This window comes from Stegodyphus dumicola, chromosome X2, assembly GCF_044657685.1.
Source record: "Stegodyphus dumicola isolate Sdum_Otavi_A_Nest chromosome X2, ASM4465768v1".
NCBI lineage: Eukaryota > Metazoa > Arthropoda > Arachnida > Araneae > Eresidae > Stegodyphus > Stegodyphus dumicola.
This window is the reverse complement of record NC_140781.1, coordinates 94,425,640-94,449,245: the sequence shown is the minus strand read 5'-3', so window position 1 is coordinate 94,449,245 and position 23,606 is coordinate 94,425,640. Positions and strand designations below refer to the sequence as shown.

The following is a 23,606-nucleotide window of genomic DNA, read 5'->3' as shown; positions in this document are numbered from 1 at the left end:
GTACAAACAAGTGTCATATTAATCGCATGGTTATGGAAGTTTGTATTAGCATTTAAAAATGCTGAGTTGCCCTTCATTAATTTCTATTAAATGTTAAAAGTAAAAATATTAATAATTACAAATTTTCTTGTTCCGAGTTTTGATAATAAAGACAATTCCAGATTTACTTCTTAAAATATCCATAATTATACGCGTATATGCCCGCAGGATAATTATTATGTACATGCGAGTAATATGGATGCTGCTATGCCACAAGTAAGCTGTAATGTATAAAATAAGTAAGCCGGTCATTGAATAAATAAACAAAATCAAACCCAAACTGATCATAAATTTAAGCTATTAAATGTATTTAAGGACATGTCTGTAATAATCTTTACATCAATAAATTTAATAATTGAGTACTCTCAGACCTTGTCAGGAAAATTCTCTATTCCCCTAAACCCAGAGATTCCAGTAATACTCAAGATAATCCTTCAGCCGCTGCTGAAACTAATAACTTGCTAGATACTGCAGATTTATTATATTCAAAGAACCGAATAGCTTCTAAAGTAAGCATTAATAATCCGAATAGTGTACTTAATCTCAGATCTACGTTAAGCGAGTTTCAATCACTATTTGCCAAAAGCAAACTTAATATCTTTATTTCTATTCATAATAAACACATGCCTGCACTGAAAAATTGTTCTACCACCACTGATAAAGTGCATATTTTATGCAAATGAGAGCAGAAATAAACGAAAATGCCACTGCTTAGTTAAGTCCTTAGCATCTTTGAAATCTTCAAATTTATTCCTTGTGTTTCCTTCTAATTTACGCTCCCCCCTTTCGGCATTCCTATACCCCTTGTCCATGATCAAATCTCCTCTTAATTTTTGTACTTTCTATTAACTGATTTCTTGTTTTTATTCATTTTATCCTTATTTCCAAGTCCTAATTCTGTCACCGTAAATGTGCTGCCTATCTTAATATGAGAAAGCCTGCTCTACTCATATGCCATACCCTTTTTACCAACAGCTAATACCTAAGCTTTGCAGATCCAGACAATCTCCTGATTCGTTGTCATCACTTAAATACTCCTCTACCTGCCTGTACCTACATTCGTTCATTTGAACTTTGGCCATTCCATATGATGTTCACCTGACTTTTTTTTTTTTTTTTTTTTGGTCAGCACCTCAACGTCATAGCTGAACATTATCTCAAACTATTGCTAACCGTTCTTCACTATTGCTTGTCGTCACTACGAAATGAATTTTATGCTACTCAATTCTATCGTCAAGTCATGGACTTTTCTACTTTGTTATACAAGGATAGGGCTTCGGCTCTGGAACCTGAACTTCGTGGTCTTCGGCCACTTAAGCATGGGTAAAAAAATCTGAATGTTAATGCTATTTTGTAAGACTTACTTTAGCTAACATGCTATTTTTATGTTAATTACTTTCTTCATCTTTATTTTTTTTTCGTCAGCTTTCACTAGAATGTAAATTAGATTCGGTTTAGACAGCGAGCGAAATTGTAGTTTAGAGCTAGAACTGTGGCAGCCATCCCAGTAATTTGTAAAAAGAAAAGCCATGCACCTAGCTGACCTGTAGATTAGTGAGTGCATTTTGTATCTGTTAGTGCGTAGCATTGGAATCGACTGATTTAGACTGTGTGTATTTTACTGTTTTAAGTACCCGAGGTCCTGAAACCCGATTAGTCGGGTATAGCTAGTATTTTGTTAAATTTAAGATATAACTGCAGTTAGGAGAACTTCAACTCTTGTCTTTGTTACTTTAGTTAACCTTCTGCTTATTTGCGAAGATGATAATTCTTCGTAAAAAGTAAGTTTAAAAAGTTCCAAGTCGGAGAGTTAATTAGACTTAACTTTAAAATCTGAAAGAATATTTTAAAACATTCATAAATTTATGGCAAATAGTTGCCAAATTCACTACTAAATATCTTAAACAGCTCCTTGCACTGAATTTTGAGGATTTTAAACCAACAAACCATATGTCAAGATTTAAACTAATATTCTCAGTAAACTTTCATTGCTTAGAGGCAAGTAAATATATATATATAAATATTGTAAATATTGTATAATCAAAAATGGTGGAAGGATGATCTAAATAAGTCATCGTAATACTTCTTCGCATAAAAATAGCTTTTGAAAAACGGTGTAGTAAAAAGGGGAATATAATAAATTCACACCAAAAAAAAAAAAAAAAAAATGTTCGCAACGCCATTTATGCTGAGAACTACATTACAAGTGCTTTATCATTAAGTGTAAAGTTCATCGTAAAAACCCGATTGTGAAACTAGGATTACGATATTAAACAACATCTAAACATGGATAACATATTCATAAATGGGAAAACACGTGATTTTTTTACGAAAGTCAGAAACAGTCGAAAGATATGAAAATTGTTTTTGGACTCAGATTTCTTGAGAAATTTATAAAGATTTTGAATACTGAAGCATAAACAAAGATTATTTAAAGGAAATGCTATTAAAAATAAACACAAAAAGTAATTAAAAATAAACCCAAATTATACATCTAGAAAATGCATTAGAAAGACTGTCAGCTAGCAGAATGCCTGACGGACAGTGTTACCCGTTGTACAAAATTTAGTGGAACTCTACTTGGATTACATATTTCTGTATAGCACAGTACTCACAAAACGTAGTTTCATATAATGCTGTTAATGCTTTTGCAGTTTTGATAATGCTTTTGGATAATAAATGATATTGCACGAAACTCTGTCAGTGTGTTATGTCAGTCTGTTAGTATAAATCATATTCGCTACAGCTCGTCAGTTAATCTTTCCCTCCCCAGCTTTCTGGTACAACACACATTTTTATGCCGCCATTTTACAGAAATCACAATAATTTTAACATCACTCTTATTAAATGCTTCGTTACGATACAACAATTAAAACTTTTACTCAGAATTTTACAAGATGAAATGTAAAGTATTTATTTTTTGTTTTAAAAATCCAATTTTCCCTATAGATTTTTACTGTTTCTACGATCATTCGCTTACTTCAAAAGAACACGCCAAAACGCCAATTAGAAAATTAAGAACACAGGAACAAAAATTTGAAGTTGTATTACTGCTTTTTGATCTGGTGGCTGCATTTCAGTGCTTGCCATTGACTGACATTTTTTTTAAAAAATTGGTTAATATAATTTCACGTAATTAGATATATTAATGTAAATGTAAGTATTATGTGATGTACTAATGTATGTTTGAAGTAATTATGATATATTAATTTACAAATACAATGTAAGATTTCAGAAGTGTTGCAATTGTCTGTAACATGATCAAAATGAAAGGAAATGTGTTAACAAGATAATTGCCTTAGGAATACGACAATGTACTAGGAGATGCACAAAATATTTTACAATAATTAGTTCCTTAAAAATATTTAATGTAATTTGATGTAATTAGATATACTAATGTAAATGTGTTGTTTGTATGATGTACTAATATATGTTTGATATAATTATGATATATCAGTTTGCCATAATCCAACTTTTGTTAATCGATTTAGTTCACTGTAATAATTTTATACCTTGTTATTGTAATCGTATATCCAGTACGTCTAGAATTAACGTAAAATATATCTGTATATGTCAAAGATATATATATCATATATTTCTCAAAGATATATATAGCTTTATTTTATAATGTATAAAGATGCTTGAAAAATTTCTTCACTACCCAGGAAAACGTTTATATTTTACCTAAAGTATGTCTATTGACTCTTATCACTAACATGCATAGAGAAAAGCGAAAATGGCAATGAGCATTCGTTATTGTAGAAATAATATTGAAACAGAGTAAATCTCCAACATCGCTGGATCAACTAGTTGCAGTAAGATCATTAGTTATTTATTATTTTATTTGATAAAGATGTTTATTTCTTATGGAATGTCAAGGCAGATTCAAGCCACTAGTTCCGTGTCAGGAGGAATGCTTACTTAGATAATAATACATATCATCAATGATAAGGTTGTCTGATATCAAAATACTTCAACCAAGGGAGGAAACAAAAAAAATTCTACTTTTAAAGCTTCTGAGTTTCAGTCACCAAGTTAGGAAAGGGCAATTTTATGATTACTTGGGTTTCAGCATGATATGATAATGGCTTTTTATGTCTCCGAAAGCGTTACATTGAAGTTTCGAAACCTCGTTTAACGCAAATAAGAGGTAGTTAGAATACTCTAACAAATTTGAATGTGAAGTAGAAGCTATTAATAATGTAGCCCCGGGCTTTCAGTTAGAAATATTTTTGATTCCCTTCTTTATCTTTAAGCCCCCTCCAGCGGCTGAGTGGTTAAGACCACTGAATACTAGGAGGCTGACCTGGATTCGATCCCGGGAGAACAGCTTTGGCTGGATGGTTGGGTTCCGTGGATTCCCCTTACATAATGTGAATATGAGCCAGTTTGCCTTAAAACGTCCACTTTCGTAGAGGTCAATTTTCAATTCAGGCGACACTCATATATTCGTTTTTGAGTTTTTCGATACCAGGAAACTGAAGAAATCCTCCCTGCCCTCACCGAAATTCGAGCTCCGGACCTCTAGATTACGCATCGGAATTGCTTCCAGTTAGGATCCGAAGACAAGCGGAAAGGAGGGAGAAAATACCTTGTAAATTTATGAAACATAATGTACATTAAATTAAAGCTATAATTAGATAAATATAATATGATTTTTGGCACTTAAAATGCCTACAAGCAAAGCTGGATCGAATCGATCCATGCAAGTAAACTGTATTATTATTTCGACATGGTAAGTTAAAAAGCGCCGGTACTGAACCATGCCCCCATATTACCTCAAAGCGTTTCATGACTTCAATGTATTTTTTCATAATGATGCCTTTTTGCTTCTGTGGCGTGTTTGTGAAAAACTTCACTAAGCGTTCTACCAGTCTGAAATGTCGTAATCTTCATTCTGAATATTAAAGAATAATTATAATGGTTTTCGCACCGATTGCAAAATTTTCCTCCTGCTCACTTTCTTCATTGCTTTCCTGGAGAAAGCTAAACCTTTGCTGCTAGCCATAAAATCTAGATTTCTTTTCTCAGCTAAAATTCAAACTAAAAATTAATAATTAACAACCAATTAACTTGCTAAAAATCAGCTAACACTGTGGAATTCTGTAAAATGTTCACTTTTGTTGACATAATTACTTGCTCATGAAAGCAGCTTTAATAACTCTGAGAATGCACTAAAGTCAAAATCATCAAGTAGTGCTTATAAATAAGCTAGCTGCTGGCCTCAGCAACACAATGATACTGATAATGTGCATTTCGAGTCACAGTCGAAGACGAGAATTCCCAATGTTGCTGCTCAATTCGTATATTGAATACGTACATTCATTTTCTGATAGTAAAGAAATCAAACCGTATATATATAAATAAAATGGTTCTAGGAAAAAACCCACAGGAAAAATGCTCACAAAATAATGCTCACAGGTATAAATGCTCACAGAAAAAAAGCCCACACAGAAATATGCCCACATAGGAAAAGCTCACATGGAAAAATGCTCACTTAGAAATAAAGCTCACACGGAAAAAAGCTCACATGGATATACGCTCACATGGAAATAAGCCCACTGATAAATAAAATACGTTGAAATATCCTTACATTAATCAATCTTGAACATCATACATATACTTCAATTGTTTAAAGAAAAATTATTGGACAAATGCTCACATAAACATTTTCAGAGGCAGTATATAAAAGAATGAAAACTATAGTAAAATTTTGCATGTACTATAATATTTTATACTACTGCCCCTGTACGACATTTTTATTCCTTTAACTGTCAACAGTTAATTTTTGTTTTTTTACTCTATTTTTGCATACTTTTCATACGTATCTATAGAAATTGGTGTTTGAATGTAGTTATTTAAGTTTGGAGCCAAAAAAGTTCTAGAAGACCACAGTTTCCAATCGAAGTGTGGAATCATTATGATGCAGCCTTCGAAAAATCTCCTAAAACCAAAAATTGTTACGAAAGCTTTCATAAGGTACTAAATTCATTATTTAATTGTGTCCATCCCAGTATGTGGTTTTTATTTGACGGACTCATAAAAGATTTAGCCTGTCAACGTTTATTATTAGTTATTGTAAATACATGGCATACTGAAGAAAAAAAAAGAAAATATGAAAACTTACATTTGCTAATCGCGAATCATGTAAAAAACTATGATGAAATCGATGATAAAATTAAATATTTACATATATTAGCTAATATTCAGCACGTTTATGTATTCATAACTTTTTGAAATATATATTTGTGATTTATATATAATAAAGTATTTTACGTAATTTAAATAAAATAATTATTTATGTTGGCTTATTCTTCTAAATATATATATTATAAAGTGCGTAACTTATATTTACTATTATTTTACCTTTTTAACAATTAAAATTGTAATAATTTTTCATTGTATATTCTGTTTCATTTTTCTTCCTTCTTTCTCTCCTTTTCCCAATTCAAAACGGCCCATTTGTTAATCTTATATAGCAACTGAATCTACACATAAGTTATACACAGTTTTTGATACATATATATATATATATATATATATATATATATATATATACCATAGATGTTTTGGTAATTTAAATATTTTTTCTATGAACATTTCACATAGATGTACGATATTCAAATCGATTAATTATTGATTGATTAATCCAAGGATATTTCTACGTATTTCATTTATCAGTGGGCTTATTTCCGTGTGAGCATATTTCTATGTGAGCTTTTTTCCGTGTGAGCATATTTCTAAGTGAGCATTTTTCCATGTGAGCTTTTCCTATGTGGGCATATTTCTGTGTGGGCTTTTTTCCTGTGAGCATTTATACCTGTGAGCATTTATACCTGTGAGCATTATTCTGTGAGCATTTTTTCCTGTGGGCATTTTTGCGGTCACCAAATAAAATCATCCCTAAGTGCACATTAAGAGCTTACATGGACCACCGTCTAGAATGCACCCAAATAGTTGCCGCCGCTCATATCAGGTGCAGCATTTCTTCCCTTAAATTTGAAGGGAAAATGGCGAGAGCCTTGCTCTTCTTCAAGTGAGTTATTTTGGTTTGAAAACCTAGACTCAATTATGAATAGAATGATCGCCTATTCTCGCCGAGTGCGATAAAGATGCTGATTCATTCACCGTAGACCCGAATGTTACGATAAGGTAACGAAGGCTGACTGTCGTGCTGCTGCGCTTGGGTACTTATCCCAGCTAGGCATGGACATTTATCATTGTCTACTGCCTTAACGACAGAGATGTACTTAAAATTTGTCGATACGAACATCATCTATTGAAGTCGATAGAAAGGGAAAAGGGATACGAATCTTAGTGTTCTACAACCTGGGATGATCAGTGTTAAATTGATTGACAGAGCTCTCGTGTGTTTTGCCTAAATAAACTCAATGCAGAGAGGAAAGACTTTAGGAATATACCTCTATTACCAGTTAGGTGTAAAAGCGATGGACATTTACTTCATTTCAATAACTGCATTTCTCTTGTTGCCTACAGATTATTTCAAATCTTATCCTTATAGAAACATTTTGAAATCCTTGTCAAATCTTACTCAGTATAATCCATATTTTCTGTTATGTTAAGGCAAAAAGATTTTTCGAATAATGTCGGATGTAATATTATTTTAACATAAAATGAAATGCATGTGCGCTACGTAAGCTTCTGATTTATAGCAAATATTGTAAATAACTGTTTTATATTAATAATAACAAATTTGTGTTGTATCACACTGAATTTTGCCTCTCTGTCCAATTCCTTACACCAAATTTGAGTCTATGTTTGAAACAGATAAGCGATTATATGAAGAAAGAATCTGTAATTTACATTTATCAATTTAGTTCATAAGAAATCTGAAGTGAAATATGATTCTTTACAAAGAAACTGCCTTCTAAAATATATAAAATTATTTATTTTTCTGGTACATGAGAAATGACTTAGTTAATCATGGCAAAGCATGAGATATTATTTACTTAAGCAGAGACCTGTCTTTCTAGAGGATTTTCTAAAGTTTTTGGCTCATATTTAGATTACACATACAAGAGGAAACCACGTAAACTTATACAGCATCCCGTTTAATCTCTAGGAACCTATCCCAGTGCAAATTACCAGTATTTTGGAGGCTTTAGCCCCTTAACTATTAGCGAGCTTATAAAGTATTTTCTTCCTTCTTTCGCGTGCCTTCCTAGTGTAACTGGAAACACGTCCGACGCATAATAGGGAGGTCCGGAGTTCGAGTCCTGGTGAGAGCAGTGCGGATTTCTTTAGTTTCCTGACATTGAAAAATTCTAAAAGGCTCTGCAAGTGACTCTTGAACTAAAAGGTTTTGGAGGATAATTCGTCCCTACATGGGGTTGACGACTCAATCCCCTCATTCCCAGCCAGGCTTTAAGAGTGGGGTTACATAAGGTATTTTCTCTCTCCTTTCCGCGAGCCTTCGTGATATAATTGGCAGCACGTCCGATCAAGAGCATAATCAGAAATATGTAATCAGGCCGAATACGTAATCAGGGGTATTCAGGTGGTCCAGAGTTCGAAGTCTGACAAAGGCATGGGACGTTTTTCACCTCTGCTGTATTGATTGTTGTTATTGTTGACTAATTCTCACTCGTCTGACCTATAGTCAGCCCAAGTCCACGAAATTCCTCGTGACAAGGAGCGCAAGATACGCCTGTCGCTGGCAACAGCCTTGAGCACCTTACAGGTGAGTGCGATTTAGCTCAGTTCCGCCCCCCCCCACTTCTGATGGAGAGTCCCCGGGGAGGGGACGGGTCCGAGGGTTTCCCACCCCTCTTCCACTGCCCCCAACCTCTCGAGAGGACTTTCGGTTCGCTACATAATTAGAGTGCCCCCTTGCAGCACGGACACTATACTTTTACAAAATCCATTCCTTTTCTGGGACTCTAACTGGGCTTTTCGGTCCGACAGTCAGTGACGTTAACCGCTATACCGGTTGGGCGGCTCCTGCATTGATAAACCTAGTGACTTTACAAGCTTCTAATACCCTAGGATCTTATGTATTATATCTGGAAATGCACGCTTAATTTTTATTGCTCTTTATCAACATCAATTTGAAGTTCACTTTAAGGTTTATTTCTTCTGTTAGAATACTGCTCACTTTTTCACAGGTCTGGAAACCTTGTGTTCATAAAATTTGATTGGATGATTACCTAACTGAAAATATTGACTACACCCGGGAAACAAATTGCAATATTAAAATACACGTAACATTTTCTGAATACTGGATATTTTAAACAGACACTAAATTAGAAGTCGAGCTAGAAATAATTATAGCAGACAATAATTATACCACATTTTTTTTTTTCAAACAAACCTTTAAACAATTGAAAGAAGAAGGAAGAGCATCTCTTTTGAAAACTATCTGCATTTCAAAAATGAGCGCTAACTTTACAGTGATGTCCTATTACCCATATCATTTATCAATAAATAAAAATGTTGTTGCTTAATGTATGTTATTTTTTTAAAACTTACTGGAGAGCAAAGAAATAGAAATGAAGATTTTTTCTTATTCCTAACTACTTTCCTCCAAAAAAGTAAGAATATATTTTAATTCTGTTAAGAAAAATTTGTAAAAACAATGGAAGAATTACTGGATAAGATGAAGCAGTCCTAACTCAAATCCGATATAGAAATCAGAGAGCATAAAACAGAAAAAGCTTTTTCAACGGCACTCTGTTTAAAGAAAGAAATTTCAATTGCGCAATACCTAACTTTTAACAAGTCATATTATGACACACCAACATGCAAAATCCTAGGCTTCGATTAAACATGCTTATTGTCTCACTACTAAAGTTAGACTGATCTTTCAAGATTCATCGCCCATATGCAAAATTTACAAATGGAAATGTGTACCTTATCTCACTTGTCTGACAGCAATATCAGAACAAGCCCATGAAATTCCTCGTGGCAAAAAAAAGCAAGATACACCTGCCATTGGCAAGAGCCTTGAGCACCTTACAGGTGGCAGTGCGATTTAGCTTAGTTCCGACCCCAGTTTTTATGGAGAGTACCCCTGGAGGACGAGTCCGATTGTATTCCTCCCCTCTTTCCCTACCACAACCTCTCAAGAGGACTTTCAGCTCGCTGCGTATTTAGAGTGCCCCCCATGACGCACAGACACTATACATTCACAAACATACATGCCTTCTGCGGGATTCGAACTTGGGTCCTATAAACGGAAATTTTTGTTTATTTAATAGAATATGATAAAGCACTCCTAATATCTTCTTATGAGAAAGGAAGGCTTCGTAAAGAACGTTCCAAAGAAGCTATTTCGTGCTAACATCACAATTGAGTTAAAGCTTCTAGAATAATACAGAATTGAAGGTTTTCCCTGGAATTTTCAGGGACTAGAGCACAAATGAATAGTTCAGAAACAGAAGCTGAAAATTTAACTTTATTTTGCTCGGAACTTATGAAAGCCGAAAGAGAAAGCAAAAAAGGAAATCAGTTAGTTGAAAGTATATTATACCAGCTTTTCAGTGCTCGTTTTAAATTATGGTAAAAAATCAATGAATTATTGATTCTTCACAAAAAATTAAAAATATATGTGTCTTTTAATGCAACAGAAAATAACATTAAAAATTCTAAAACAAAACTGTAACAGCCAAAGAATAAATATAATGACAGCCGTATATTTACGAAGCGATTTAAGAAAAGAAAGTATTCTAGAGATTCTGGCATAAAGGAATATAAAATATAAAATTAAAAAGAGTAATAAATATTTAAATAATAAATTAATAAAAGAGCAGTACCTTTTAAAACAGTTCGCACACAAATCTATATTTTTAAAATAAATCCTTGGTGTCAAATCATTTATTTTAGTTAAATGAACTAAATATTTTAATTGAATTTATCTGAAAACAGAATGCTTTTCCATACTTTATAGCTCAATTTTATAGCTTTATAGCTTTAATTTTCCCCATATACTTTAAGCAGAAAACAGCACATTTGAAAGAAATTTTTCCTTCAACTAAAAAAAATAGCCAAATAGAAAAACAGCATGGTTAATACACGATAAGTTTACTAGAGAACACTTCAAATATTTACACTATCATATAGTGTTGACAATCTGAGAATGAAATTTTGGATATATTTTGACTCGCTGTTTAAATTGTATTCACCAATTACAGTATTCCTGTATGCTAGTTGAAAAAAGGAATACTTTCACCATAATAGCATTTCTACTCGTATTAAATATTTGTTGTAATGTTGTCAGGCTGTTTAAAAAAATGGATTTTTTCTCCTCATTTTTTCTGTCTTGCTTTCACACTTGTTTCAGTGAAACATTTTAGAAAGTGATTGAAGCCTTTATATTCGAATAAATGCTCTTTTACCTATTTTTCACTTTTTTGCTTTTTATATCTTTAATTTTTAAGTATTTCAGCCCTGGTGAGGATAATAGTAATAATTACGTAATAAAGGATTTGTTTCATAATAAAAGACTTCATTCTTTTTTTTTATTCTTACAAAACTAGAACAAGAAAATAAAACAAAATTGAGAATGTGTAAAACACAGTGATTTATATGTCAGACTCACAGTCAGTCATTTCAGAGTAATCTATACAGAGATTTCTTCTTATTGGAAGCATGAATATTCCAGTTTTTTGCTTTCAAGAAAAACATTATCACCTACTGAAAGTTCGAATTGCTTATTTTTGGCTCTTTCTAATAACTGCATTTAACAACTTTATCTATAATTCACATCTAATGGCTTTTGAAACTGTTTTGTGTCCCAGACTGGAAATATTTTAGAGTTATAGCCATTTTATGAACCCAGCTTTTTTCTTATCAATGCAGCGAAGCTTGCTATGCAAACTAAAGGTACGTTTTACGATTTAACTCGTTAAGATAATTTTATTTTACCTTTAACTAGCACAGAGGATTTTTATCTTAGCTTTCGCCAGGAACAATATTATAACAGTTCTTTTGCTAAAGGAATAAGCATGCTAAAATTATTATTACAAATAATTATTTTCGTAGTATTTTTACAAAAATATTAATGAATCTGTCATAATTCCTAACTTTTGTATGATTAAATTATTTATAAAATTAAACTCACCTTCAGATTCAGATGATGATGAATTAATGTTGGGATCTGTCGGTGATGACGACGCTGTGTCACACCTTTCGTTAGAGTTTACATCCATGTTAGTCATAAATGGTATCAATTTCCTACAATGCACATCAGGAATGGCGGAAACAAGGGATTTCTATCACGAATAATATCGAATCCGACCCTGGAATTGATGCAATGTAGTCGCTTCCTGAACAACTAATCAAGATCATCGAATATATACACTTAGGAATATATTTTTTATGCTGATTTTTCTTCCATCAGTCATCGCACTTATCATAATATCTCAAGACTAAGAGAATCCGAGTATTTGTGATAACCTCTAGCGCATAGAAGTTTGACTTGTTAACCTTGTCTTTGAAGCTGTGAAAAATAAACCTTTTTTTTAACCATGGAGCACCCTTGGAAATGAAACAGGGAAACTATTAAGAATTTCCTAGATTTCTAAAGTTGATTGGAATATTGAAGGTTATTAGCACTAAGGCGAAAAATATAATAACTTTCAAACTGTACCTCTAGCTGGGTGCTGGACTATCGTCAATATGCCAGCGAAAGCTGTGAAACTGATGTGTCAAGTAAAGTGTTACATAAAGTCATTAAAACAAACAGATAAACAATAGTAAAGATAATATTTTATCAATGTTATTTTCTTATTTTCATCACTCACTAAAATCAATCCTATTTATTAAGAAATGTATCCGTTTTAGGGAGAAATGAAAGATGCCTATAACATATTTTGAGCGCCTTTCGCTGTGAAAGGAACAGGACACACATTAAATATATTCCTACTTTGCTTATATTTCACTTTAAATTACATTAATTTTGCTAAATTTTACTCATAGAAGAATGTATATAGCATCCACCATTAACTTGATTCCGTAATACCGAAAGAGCATTTGTCCCTTACTTCAGAGACATCAGGATTTTATTATTTCTCTACAATGAGCAGAACGTGGAAACATTTAATCTTATTCGGGTCTTTTGGTGTTCATTATAATACCTTTGTTGTTAGCAATAACACGAGTAGTAGTTTATGTATGACTTATGCTTTATTTCCCTCATTTCAGTTTATCGTTTCATATTCCCGGGAATCAGATGACTTACAAAAATTCATAATTGCTAATAAATTAACTTTGATAATATACACCAGGCCCTAAAAATTTTCACTTGCTCGTTTAGATTTCTGATAAATTTTACTTTAGCCCCCCCCCCAAGTTCCTGTCTAATTTTAAATAGGCTAGCGAACATGATACAAATTTTACCGCTTAATAATGCATATTAAAGTATATGTTATCTTAGTTTGGAAAGAAATTGATGTCAGTATTCAAGAAATAAGGATTTTAATTTAATACTAAGTTTGATTAAAATTATATAATTTCTATATCTACAAAGTTTTCTTATTTTAGTAAAATGTTCCAGTTTTCCTCATTAATTGCCAAATTTTTAAACATTTACTTTTTTATTTTTTTTTTTTTTCCTTTTTTTTCTTAACAGGCGGCTTTATCTGTCATTCCTTCCGCTTATCACACCTTGAATTGTTCTTCTTTCTTTTATGATAACGAAAAAATTTCTTTTACGGCCTTAATCCTTTTCTCGCCTGCAATATGTTCAGCGGTTATACGTAAAAAATAATGCAATATTGTTTCTTATAACTTAACTTCTTTTTGGATGACATCAAATCTGTATTCAGAATTTGCAAATTATAGAAGCAAATATAATTTTGTTCCTAAAAATTATATTATTATCCATTCTTGAGAAATATTTGATGTTGGCTGTTGTTTCTAATTGTTCAGAAACAACGAAATACTTCCTGGGATCCCACTCAAAAGAATTCAGAGGCTCATACGAGTAAAGTGCAATCAACGCCTGGAATGATACTTTTAGTTAAGAATTTTACGTAATAGTACATTGCAGTTCCTTTCACAATTGAACAAATGTTTAAGTTTTTCTTTTAGCATTAGATATAATTTATGTTAAAGTACGAAATTCCGAATTAATTTTTATCATCACTTTTTGCCCTAAACCAAGAATTTTGAGCTGTTGCTTGAGAACATTCATCACTTTTTTAAAAATTCAGAGACTCCACGCGTCTTCCGATCCTATTCCGGATTTTAATTTTTCATTCATCATACCATAGTAAAATTTCTGGAATTTCTGGCTCTAAAGTTTCTTATTCTTCTTTTCATATCAAATTTTAGTAATGTCAGATTGAATTTCTCATGTTACTCCTCAGACTTGTCCATAACCTTGGCGAGTTATCACGCCAGACCAATAATTAAATTGTAATTTCTCTAATTTTAAAATTGAACAAAAATATTTGTTGTGACTACAGCCTGATTTGTCTACATTTAAAATTATTGCAGGGCACAGCTGCATATTACAACCAATAACATAATAAGCAGCTTAAGGGAGGGGAAAAAACTGTAAAATAACACGCAAAACTTATTTTAACTTTAGGGAAAGACTAAAGTCTCATTTTTAACTAAAATAACTAAATTTTAAAGTTACTAATCCTGCAGAATCTGATGAGAATTAACAGTAATTACAACCTCACAAACAAAAAATGTCGATCAAGAGTATGCTACAAAAACTTTTACAGGTGTTAAAAGTTATGTGAGCCATCTTTAACTCCTTTTATATCTAGTTTATTATGTCATTTGCATATTCTAGACTGATCGAGAAAATAAAGCAAATGTGGATAGGCCAGTAAAGCAAAAGGAAAATGATAAAATATTAAGTAGGAATTCACTGTAAATGAAGTCCCTCGTAAAGCGTTAAATATATTTTCTGCTACATATTTTTGTAACTGAAAAAAAGGTTGATTAACTTCAAAGGAGCATTTCTCCTTAAATACTGAAACATATTGATGCTGGCATTGTTACTTGACAATGCTCCAATCACGAATTTCTTAATCTGTCTAATAGTTTCAAAGCCTTTTTTGTAAACATCTAGAATTCTTGTAAACATGATTGGCCCTGCTCTATCTTTAATTCCCATTTACCCTATTTTGAACAACCTCCTACAGTTACCATTTCTTTATATTTATAATATTAGCTTATATAATATTTAAAATAGTTAAAATAATGCTTAAAATAATCGAAAAAGATTCGCATTACTTTATAAAACATTATTTTCAGTAGCATTCATATTTCGTATTGAAAGAAGTTACTTATGCAGGACCTATAGGAAGTTATAATATTTTTTAATGTTAGGAAATATTTCAATAGTAAAAAAAATGAGTTCGAAATTTCAATAAAATTGTAAGTTTAATAAATTGAAATGCAATTTTATCCTTTTTAATGCGGTATTTCTTATTTACACCTTTTCTGCCTTTTTACTTCCTTGTACGAAGTAAAAAGGAAGTATTATAAGCGCGAAAAGTTTCAAGCAGCACATTTCAACGAAAATATTCATTTTGACCGCTATCGAATGCAATTTAAAGATGTTTTTGCGTGATATCTGTACGTAAGGACAGAATAAAATACTCTTTACCTTTAAAAAAAATTATAAAATTGCTTTAAAATGAATTCTGAAGAGAAATTTTCGTGGGGTCTGTACGAACGTACGTACGTACGTACGTACGTACCTCCCATAAGTCAAAAACGAGTAGCCTCAGAACGTTGAAATTTTGTATTAGGACTGCTATAACACGTAGATGTGCACCTCGTATTTTGGTTGCAATCGGACGCACCAAACGTATATAAATATATTTATATATATATCCACTCTGTTACCCGGCTCAGTGATCTCAGTTTCTTTACTCTTATATGTTTATAAATTGTACATATTTTGCTTTAAAAATGATTGAATTATGTTGTTCTTATCTTCCGGTTAAGGTTTTTATGCCTTTAGTAAATCTGTGTGCAATATTTTTAGAATTATCAGCAATTTTAAAGTTGTTTAATTGCCGCAAAGCTTGTTTTTAATGACGGCCATTGATGTTTACATTTGAAACAGTAGACTAGTGGATTTGTTGCCAATCTAGAGAAACTTAGCTTCGCAACAACAAAGATAACGCCTTCCTTTATTATTGCGAATTAAATGATGCTTAATCCTTTCTGGAATTTTTTCGAGGAAATAAGTGTTTAAGATTTACTTCGTAATTTTTAATACAGATATTTTGAGTTTTTATGTATTTTTGCCTTGTTGCGAAGTGAGAAGTGAATTAATTGAATGAGAAATACTCAATCGTCTGTGAAAAACTGTTTCTTTTTTGTTTTGTTTGCTTAATTTCTTTTATACATCTTTCTAGCTTTATTATAGTATTTGAATAGAACATGTGGCAACGATTAGCTAATTGTTTAAATGATGTAAATTTTGTGCATTCTGAGTTATAATATGAACGAAATATAATACTGTTACGTGAACCTAGCGCCAGAATATTGTTATGATAAACAAATAGAATGAATTTTAAAGAATACTTTATTGTACTGTGGTTTATGTGCTGTCGGCGAAGTAGATTTAATTCAATGCAATACGTTTAAATGAAATGCAAGAAAAAATGCGTATAATTTAATGTTCCGTACAAGGAAGTCATGTGGTGTACACATCAGATTTTTTATATTTTTATTTATGAGCTTTTTTCTTTCTTATTGTAATTTTTGTGCGGGATTCTTAAAGAGTATCTCACCGTAAAATCACGAAACTTCATTTATAAGATTTCTGTGGTAATTTTCTATCACCGCTGACATTTATTAAAATATTAAATTAGAATGAGTTACAGTTTCAAATCAATATTGGTATTTTCTTTCTATACTTATCTAACAATTAGAACAGAAAAAAGTATTTTCAGAAAGAATGAAAAATCATTCTGTTTTTTAACAAAATTCGGGGGAGCAATTTCATTTCTCGACTATCATAAATGCTTTAGTATATTAAACAGTTTTTCAATGAATATATTTGATGCAAAGAATCTAATCGATTTGGTTTTTAAAAAAACAATTATGCATCTTTTTTGGCATCATTTATTGAATTTACAACGAAATCCGTCGTTTAGTTATACTTTAGCTGAATGGTTTCTAAGGAATTAATTAATTTACTTTTATCGCATTTACAAACTTTAATTTAAATTAAACGAAAAAATTATGTTTCAGACTTTGGTTACATGTTTATTACCTTGTTTTTCTTAGCAAAGTCTTAATGTTAAATTCATTTGTAATCAGAAATTATACTCTATATGAAAACAACTCATTTCTGGTGTGAGTTTTAAAAGTAAGACTAATATATCCTTTGTGATTTAGATAACTAAATGCATTGGAAATTACCGCTTCATTACAATCCTCCAGCATCGATTTAGATGTTAGTTTGTAAAATGAAGTATGTTTTCAAAGAAATCGCATTATTCGTGTCGATGGCCTTGAAATGAGTTATTTCGCAAGATAAATTCAGAGAACAACGATAGGGTTCATGTTTCAACTATCTGAAATCTATTTTTAAAAACAATTTAAAATCCTCTCAGCAGATTTATTTGATAATTTTTAATAATGCGCATTAAAGTTCAGACACTTCCCCAGATCGATTTTGTTTAGAGTAAATCAACAGCATGTATCTAGTTTATCCTGTTTATTTTTCTTGGACCATGGTAACAACGTTACGACATAGATCTGGAGGTTTGAAAATATCGTTATAACCCATTCTAAGAAATGATTTTGATCACGTGATACATTTTTAGTTTTAAGAAAAACGAAATTTTAATTTCCATGCATGCTCGTTTAAAAAAAAAAGATGGTAGAAAAACTAACTTTTACAACAGAATTAGTTCAAAACAAAAACCATCACAATAAAAAAAGAACCTGCCTTCATCCTGTCAAATGTTTCTGCTGCATCATTAATTTGGATACTGTTTTAAAAGTACTGCTAAAGAGAGCTAGGCATGTAAGTTTTCAAACGCGGATTTCTAACTAAAATTTCTTAATCTTTTACGTCCGAAAAAAAGTAATACATGAGTGCGGATTTTAATCTTCCATTTTAAGAAATACTAAAATTTGAAAACTCTAAGACCATTAAAATTTTATAATGGCCCCTAAAAACTTACCTTTATACAATTTGCTTTCAATGAGTAAAAGTGATTTTTTTAAGCCGAATAATTTTACAACTTTCTTTAGGGACAATTCTGTATATTACAGCAGAGCCGAGCCTAGATATTTTTTCACCTAAGGCATAGTGAGCCAGCCCCCATGTATGTAGTAAAATTAACTACATCTACATTGTTTTTATACCACCATTTTAAATTCTAATATGCTATTACAATATTTTTATTGTAATTTTTTATATATTCAGAAAAAATAATGCAATTAATGATTTAAAAGTTTTAAATGAGAAGCGTTAAAAAATGATTTTTTATTAAAAATATAACACTTCGCAATACTTTTACAAAGTATTTTTCATAATTTAATTTTTGTGCTTTTAACGCAGCAAAATAATTTTTTTAAATCGATTTTTCGAAAGAATAGTTATGTTGGAAGTTTATTTTATCCAAGTGAAGATTTTAAGCAATTTTTTATTATTTTAAATTTATTTAAGCTTTCCCAGCCCCCTAGCAACAGTAAACTGCAACTTTTAATTATTCTTAACAGGATTCCAAATTCCGATGCGATTTAACTAAGCTCTCTTTTTGAAATATCTAAACTTGTAATTGCTTTAGCATCCAGAAATCACGAGGTTTTTAGAACTAGATATTTCTTATGAAATTTTTGCACCATTTATCATTTCGATATTTGAGTGGTAGTTAAGTAATAAGCTATAAAGTTATGAGCTACAAATTATTTAAGTCATAAGCTGCAAATTTTAAATCACCTAAATCTAATGACATTTTTCAAATATTGGAAAATGAAAATTGGAAAATATCCCGTTTGGTTTTTCATAGCCGTGTTACTTTTTTTAAATTGAAACATCTTTCTATTCTTTCATTTGTACTATAAGAAAATAATGCTTAAATATTAACTTTTTTTATCAATTGATTCTAAAAAAATTGTTTACGTTCTTTTTGTTTTTCTGCAAATTAGGTCGGTATATTCATATTTAAATCTAAATGTTCGCATTTCTAGAAATTTTTCTGAAATATTTCCTCTCTATTGCAAAGGAATTAATAATCCCTTTATTTTGTCTATTAATTTAATGCAATACCGCAAAACACACGAAGACTATTTGTCTAGAAGAAGGATACCTTCGTAAAAACATTTCTAAGGAAAACCGGCTGGCAATTATGTTACGAATAGGGAAAATAAAGAAACAGTCACGCTGCCAGCTCTTTCACCACAATTTGATTTTCATAGCTGTATTACGTTTGCAAGATTAAAACATCTATCTATTCTTTCATTTCTATTATGAAAAAATATTATCCTGGAAATTAGTTCTTTAAAAAAAAGTCTAATTTATTAACAGTTCTTTTCTGTTTTTCTTCAAATTAGGTTGGCATATTCATATTTAAAGCTAAATTTCCCCATTTCTGTAAAACGTTCAGAAATATTTCTTTTCTGCTGCAAAGAAAGTAATAATACCTTTTTATGTCTGTTTATTTAATTAAATATGTAAAACATACGAGGATTATTTGTCTAAAAAAGGAATGCCTTCATGAAAGAATTTCTAAGGCTCAAAATTACGTTACAGTTGTAGAAAGATGTGGAAACAGTCGCGCAAGGCTTTTGATCGCAGGGCTTTATTCACTTTGCTGCTCTCTGCAATATTAAATTCATTGCAGATAATACACATAAAATTTTTAAACTCATTGCCTTCAAGACACTGTTAAAGACTTTCTGTAGTTTGAAATCGAAGATTTATCTCTCCATGCCTTATATACGTTTGATGCATTAATGTAAATGTTCAGTAACGATAACAATTTGAAAATTACAGAAAATACGATATGTTGATTTTTGTCTTATATTAAATATCAAATTATTTCAAATAGTTAATAATAAGTTTTTAATTTGCTTTCATTGACTGATTAATACAAAACAGGCAAGGGAATGGATTAATACAAAACAGGCAACCTTCATGGAAAACTCGAAATAAAATTGGCTCGTATTCATCTGATTATGGGGAAAACTCGAAATAACCCTTGTAGCCCAGCCTTTGCCGCCCAAATGGGAAGGGGTTAGTGATGCTGATTGCCGTATGGAATGACCTGGGTTCAAATCTCGGAGAAGGCATGGATGTTTGTAAGCATATAGTGTCTATGCAGCAAGGTTCACTCAAAATACTCGACGAACCGAAATCCTGACCATAGGTTGGTGGTAGGAGAAGAGGAGAGTTAGAGCCCCCCCGACAGTCCCAAGAATGTTCTCTCTCAGAATTACAACTGGGACAGAAGCTTAGCAGTTAGCAAAGCTAGCCATACCTAACATGCTTACATGGATACACAGGTGCTGGTCTTGCATCAGCCTGTAACTGTAGCCTGGCCATTTGCTGGAATTTGAGCTGGGATTAAAATATACCAGCATTTACTGGGCTTAATCTGTTCTGTGACCGATGAGCAAATGAGTGTTTGATTAGGTTAATCTTTTCCGGAACCTTAGTTATTACCGATATTTTATAAACTGGTACCAGTTTTAATAAAAATGCTAATAAAAACTTGTTTTATTATAATTACTTTAATAAAACAATGTCTAATTATTATCATTACTACTGTTATTAGAAGTGATTTCGTTATTACTTATATTAGCAGATATTAGTGTTTTCACAGTCTTAATATAAGTTGCCTCAGAATTAGTGGGAACGGTTTGTCAAAGTTCTTCGGCCAAAAAATTCAGAATCTTAAATTTCACATTTTATTTCTTTGATACTAAGCAATTCATTTTATTGTTCCTTTATAAATAACAGAACAACTTTGTTTTACCTTATCATTCCTGTTAATTACACCTGTTTTGTCTTTATATTCCAGTCTTAGGAGAAAATAACTGTGCAGTTCAGAAAGAAACTGAATATGTATACGACAAGGCAACAACTATACATTTATTTAGCTGTGGACATACGTGCATAATGAAAAATGGAATAAGTCAAAACTGTCTCCTAAAAATGGAGAAAGCACCTGAAAGCAAGTTTACTTTTAAACATCCTTTGTTTAAAAGTATGTGATAACATGAATTTACTTTCAAAAAATCCTTATTCCAAAAAATCCTTATTTCAAAAAATCCTTATTTCAAAAAATCCTTATCCTTATTCCTCCAGACACCATTCCAATCGACTTCTGCATGTTAAAACTGCTAAAGCAAATCAGCTTTCTCATCATCCTCGTTCATTTAATAGACTTTGGAAAGCTTGTTGCGGCGAAGTAAGCGTTAAGAGTACGGCTCAAATTAAAAAGAAACAGAGAACTATTGATATCGGTTGCATGCTATTTCCTAGTAAATATATGATGCTTATTAAATAAAAATCAATTTCAATACATTAGTTTCAAAAATGAATTTTAATATTAGAAAAGAATGAAGTCACAACTCTTTTGAGGAAAACATATTGTTTTTAATTCATCTCTTAATTAAACTGTATTGTTTGTAATACAAAATTCACCTTAGCCCCTTTGAAGGAATTAATGAAAAGCATGCAATAAAAAGTATATATTTAATGAAACGTGATGGATTTAAGGTGACAGATTAAATCACTTAATTCATATTTAAATAATTTTGCTGTTTATGATATTGACATTATGCACTGTGAAATGTAAACTGAGAGGCACCATCTTATCCAAGAAGAAAATTACGAAAGCTGGTTAATGGAAATCAAATAACTGGCTATATAACCACTGAAAATGAAGAATCTAATGGTTTTAAATTATCATAAGTAATATTAATTAAATTTTGTTACTTTAAGTATGTTGTTTTAAAACAGTACTTCATTGAATGTTTTAAATTCAAAATTTTAACAAACGTTATTTCAAATAAATTTCTAAATTTTAAGACCTAATTTGGCGCCCCTTCTAGTTGTTCACCTGAGAAAGGAGTCTCACCATTATTTTGGCTCTGTGTTAGAGAAGCATTTTTAAAGAACTTTTCGTAGAATAAGAAATGACCAACTTCTAACTGGATTTTTTTTTTGAGATGCGTACTTGTAAAATTTAAATTTTATATACACTTTTCTTCCATATGTTCACTTTGATATGTTCACATGGCCAAAACTGTTGCAATCTGTTTACCTCATTTGATAAATTTTTTAAATGGAAGCCATGGCTCTACAACCATCCGACTAAGAGTAAGTGTTTAAAAGGTATTTAATTGTGCAATCTTTTTTGATACTCATTGCATAAACATGTTCTTTGAACTACACTCAGTTTCTAAATAATTCATTAAGTTAACAGAAATTTAGACGCAGAAATCGGAGACATTACGTCAATTTGCTCACAACGGTTTTGGGATGTTGTTCATTTTACGAGCTTTACCACAACTTTTTTTAAATGGGCCACAATTTCATATCATAGTGAGAGTTTTTTTTTTTAATCTGACAGTTTAAGAAAACGCTATGTTGATACTCATTTTAAGGTATCTGCCTACGTTCGGAGCACGTTTTTTTAAAAACATAGAATTCTGATGAAATATATATTTATTTAATCAAAATAAGATATCAAATCATGAAAATAGGTAACTTTTTAGGAATATTTTCATAAATTTTCGAAATATATGCAATTTTATGCACATTTTTAGGAGAATTTAACACTTACGTTAAATGTCGTATATTTTTTTCCATATCATATATTTCAATTTTATTTATACTGTATACTACTACAATACTCATCTGTGTTATGAACTAAAATGTTTATGATATTTCTAAATTTTAGTAAAATATGTGTAATTACATGAAAAAACACAGTTTTTTGTAAAATATTTCTTATCGTTTTATATAGAAATACTTATAAAACAATCAAATTAATAAATATAACTTAGGTTGTAGCTTAAAACCTAGTAAATAATATAGAAAACACCATAGTGAAATTTAATAGAGATACCTTTAGAACATTTTGAGTAATTACATATCTTGTATGTAAAAACACTAGAAAAATTAGTTTTCCAGAAAACGCATTTAAAGATTTCACATTAACAGAAAAACTATTCTGTTGTATTTACACATTTAAAATTCTCCACATTTGCACATCACACCCTCCATATCTTTATACTTAAATAATTTTGATTTCCTATTTGATTTTAATTTTTTTCCTGGCTATTTTCGAAATGAGCGACGAATGACGTTTCGAGTTCTTTATTCTTTCGTTATCAATTCCAAAGTAATTTTTAATCATTTCTTGTTCAATTCATATGCCTAAATGTTCAAACACAGGAAGTAATCCAAGATACCCTGAATTAAAAATTAAAACTGCTATATATGCACACAACAACATAGTCTTTATACCTAATCGCAATGTTGCCTGACGCATGTTCCTGACCCAGTTCAAAAAACCGCAATGTTGCCAGTCCCAGTTGAAAACATTAAGCCAAATAATTATTGCCAGAAACAAAAAAAGTACCCAGAATTAAAATGAAATGTTTTA

At 31.1% G+C, this 23,606-nt stretch overlaps 1 protein-coding gene across 2 annotated transcripts in view; it reads right to left on the bottom strand.

The window, feature by feature from the left end:
- The window catches only part of LOC118185807 (proton channel OtopLc-like), a 64,337-nt gene that overhangs the window by 16,497 nt on the left and 24,234 nt on the right, over positions 1-23,606 (bottom strand). The window lies entirely within an intron of this gene.